The sequence below is a fragment of the Staurois parvus genome, unplaced genomic scaffold, assembly GCF_062004578.1.
Source record: "Staurois parvus isolate SC_StPar_1 unplaced genomic scaffold, SC_StPar_1.0 ptg000386l, whole genome shotgun sequence".
NCBI lineage: Eukaryota > Metazoa > Chordata > Amphibia > Anura > Ranidae > Staurois > Staurois parvus.
This window is the reverse complement of record NW_028318182.1, coordinates 125,734-130,080: the sequence shown is the minus strand read 5'-3', so window position 1 is coordinate 130,080 and position 4,347 is coordinate 125,734.

The window sequence follows — 4,347 nt, the reverse complement described above, 5'->3', positions numbered from 1 at the left end:
CATAGGGACTAAACACAGGTGCCAGGGCTGATCCCGCTAACGCTGCGTTTCTGAGGACACTATACTAATGTGAACGTTGGTATAGTGCTGATCTGATCAAAGATATTGATCCGTTCAGACACTATACTAGCGATGGAGGTTTGTGTATGAGCATGTTCCTGGCAATCAAGGGCTTAAATGTGATTATTAGTGTACTGATGAGCAAACTGACAATATCTGGGACAGTCAGGAAGCGGTTACAGAAGCTGTTTGTGTTGTAGCGATGCGTTACTTTAAATGACAATTGCACAATCATGCAACGCTGCACCAAAATGACATTTTGGGGGGGACCTGACTTGGGGTCACTGACATCTCCAGTGACACCAATACAGTGATCAGTGCAAAACAAGCAATAACACTGTACTAATGGCACTGGGCAGGAAGGGGTTAACACGGGGGGCGATCAAAGGGTTAACTGTGTGCATGCAGGGAGTGTTTTACTAGGGGGCCGTGTCAGTGTGCTTCACTGTAAGAACACTGCTTTGGATGGCAGTGCTGTGCACAGCCATCCAAAGCAGTGTGCCCGAGCTAACAGGGAGGAGGACTGTTAGTAAACAAAACAGTCATTTTCCCCATCGGAGATGCTCAGTAATCATCATGCACCGGCGGGTAATCACCGGCTGGGACCTGGTGATCGGCAGCCACGAAAGGTGGCGCGGGTAGGGCGTGCGTTCTCTACCCGGAAATGCAAAATCACGTATGTATACGTGATTTTGCGCACCCCTGCCACCCTGTAGCAGTATATCTGCTATAGGGTGGAGGGGAAAGCGGTTAACAAGGTGTGTAAACGCTTTTATAACACCATACAAACAATATGTGGAGAAATAAGGCAGTGCACATAGTGCACCACAATGAGTGATGGGTGAGGTCAGACTGCATTAACAGTGAAGGGTCTTGAAAGGGCACGGTAAAAGAGAACCTAGGTGTAACAGACACAACATATTGTACAATCATTATTAAATTCTTCTATTAAATTTGCATTTCAGCTAACCTTAAGGAAGAACTTCATAAAATATTCAGTGTCTACTTATCAACCAGGCAGCAAGTGACAACCTAACCAACTTTATATTGAGTCCCATTTGCATCATTAGTTCCAGAGTTGACATCGGGGTCCCCCAAGTTCACATGAGGGTCCTCCCCAGTTCACATCAGAGCCCTCCAGCTCACATCAAAGTCCCCCAGTTCCCATCAGAGCCCCTAGCAACCACACAAATCCTCAATTTGTTCAGTCACTGAGTGCACAGTAGGTCCTATCCCCCCAAGTACATGTTCCTGACACACTACACACATTGAGGATACGTCACTGGGTTAATTCATCATAAAACGCATCACATTCTGTGAATGGGCGGTAGAGAACCTGTCATTCATCTACTCCTCCTCGATTCAAAGTATGCATTTTGGGAGAATAGTAGTACACAGCCATGAAGGTGGTAAGATGGAAGAAGCAGTTGCAGGAGATGGGATGCTCACCATTACATCAGTTTCATCTGGTCTGTTTGTAACATAAAGTAAAGTTTATGTTACTGTCACTGCATGTGTCATAGTGTAGATTCTGGGTAAGGGGACACTAAATGGTCCAGTGATTTGCCAGAGGCCTTTCAGGGCCTGGGAATAACAGATTTTCTATTAGGCTGGCATCTTACAAACATAAAAAACAAGTTCACTTTGTCTGATAATTGTGTACACATTATTTTGCTTCTAAGAGAGTATTACTTTAACTATATCTGTAACGGGGGTTTATCAATACTGACTTGTTTATATATGTACATTTAAGTACACTAAAGAGAATGGGTGTAATACTGAGAAAGAGCGAGAGTTTTCTTATAAGTGATATCATGCCAGAGCCCTCATTCACACCTGTAAGTGTAGGCATTTTAGAAAAATTAATCTTTAAAGTTCACAGCAGAGGTAACGAAATCACATTACTTTTCATTTTTTAGTTTCTATGGCAGCTTAGGAGTCTGCCAGCCTTCTAATGTAAACACACAGCAAGTGTTTGTAGGCTGTTAGGAACAGAATAAAACTAACTTTAGAGTCTTTGTTGTGATCGTTGAGTATTTTGGAGAATTAATTACTACACAGTACATGCAGCTAGAGAGGCCTGGCCACAGATTCATTTTAAAAACGTCTTAACATTTCTAGTACAGGAATAATTCTGGCTGTGCAGTATTTACTTTTTATTTTTGATATGGTCTAAGGGCCCATTGTGTACTTGGCAGTTGGTACCCAGTGTCGTGACATGACAGGTGCTTAATCTTGCTATTTGTGGCCTGATCAGTAGACAGTCTGAACCCCTTGGCATTGCCTGTACACATATTGCCTCACTGAAGTGGATCTTCTCCTGTGAGGCTGTCTATGTGTACCTGTGTTTGTGCTGGGAGTGCACTGCACAGCATGCTGCCAGCACAGAGACTGGACTCTCACTGAGAGCCCTGGGTCTCGTTCTAACATTTGGAAATTAAAACCCCCCAGTACCCAATCCCTGATCGCCTGGCTATCACAGTGGTTAGTCACTGTGCAGCCCACCCATGTGTCTTCTTCCTCCTCTGAATGGAGAGAAAGATACATTGTTGGATAAAAAAAGCAAAATGCTCACTCTTGTTTCTGGGCCCAGCTATGGGTACAAACAACTACATACATGTCTGGTAATGCTGCAATCGTCCAGAGCTGGAAAATTTATTATGGGTTGTTCTTTAGTGATAAATGATGTTAATAGCAAGAAATATACAGCTAAATGTAACTGCTTCCCATCCTGTATAAATGGCCTAAGGTTGAAATGGTTATACCAGGATCATGACTGCAGCTACAGTCATGACCCTTTTACCCTTTTTTTTTTTTTTTTTAGGGACAACGATTCTCTTTAGTAAAAGTAATCCAAGTGGCTAAACAGCCACTGGATTACTTTTACAGGCGGTGGTCCCCCTCTTCCTGCGCTACCTTTACCGACTCTACCATCCATCTGGCTTTAGGCAGACAGTAAGAGGAATGGATGTTGTTCCTCCCACTGAGTGTCATCAGAAACTGGAAGTGACAGTTCTGTGTTTACTGGCTGGTTACCGACCAGTTGATCAGACTTATCTGTGGCTGCATTGAAGGATAGAGGAGAGATCTGGAGTCTATTAGAACCTAGATCTTTTGATAAAGGAGGACCTGTCGTGCCTATTGCTATCACAAGGGATGATACTCATCATTTGTATTAGAAATAAAGTTGCTAAAAAAGGTACAGTGATAAAATAAATAAACTTAAAAAAAAAAATTAAAGTGCTCCCGTCCCCCCATGCTCACACAGAAAGTAAATGCTGATCGCACCACACATGTGAGGTATTGCCGTGAACCTCAGAATGAAAGCAATAATTCTAGCACCAGACCTCCTGTGTAACTCTAGAGGGGTAACCCGTAAAGGCTTTTAAAGAGTTGCCCATAGATATTTTTAGGTACTGTTGTTTGGCATTGTTCCACGAGTGTATGAAATTTTAAAGTGAGACTTGTTTGATATCTTTCATATTTTTACCAAACAATTTATATATTATATATTTTTGGGTGGATTAAAACTCATTAAAATGAATTTTTTCAAAAAAATTGTGTTTGAAAAACTGAAGCACAAATATCACGTGGCATAAAAATATGCAAAATCCACCATTTTATTCTCTAGGGCCTCTTCTAATAAAAATGTATAATGTTTGGGGGTTCTAACTAGTTTTTAACAAAAAAGGTACTCTTTTTTTACATGTAGGAGAGGAATGTCAGAATTGATCCGGACTGGAAGTGGTTAAAAAAGTGGGGTTTGTTTGTTTGTTTTTTTACTATAATGGGCCAGTTTCCCTTTGATAATTAAAAAAAATAGGAGATATCCTTTACCAATTACCACCAAAAAACCTGATTCATCCTGAAATAACAACAAGGTATTTTTTGCCTGGACACAAAAAGTAGTTACAATGACATGTACAGTTCTACTAAGACATGTCAAAGTTGCAAAATTGTGTTCAGGCACAAACATATTTGTTTTAGCCTAGCATGCAGACATAATTCTCTGAAATATATAATCGGCTTAAAGTGGTTTTTTACCCTCAAATAAAAAAAATTAAATTTAGCTGCTGTAAATACTGTAGCTGCTGACTTTTAATAATAAGACACTTCCCTGTCCAGGAATCCACCGCAGTCCTCACCTCAATTGTGTTCAATTCATTTTTAGACTAACAAACAAGTCATGTGTGCTGCGATTTTCCCACTTGCAGCATTGTAGTGTGATTTGGAATTGCGTCGATTGCGCACAGCACACACTCCAGTCCAAAACCGCTAGATGTGAAC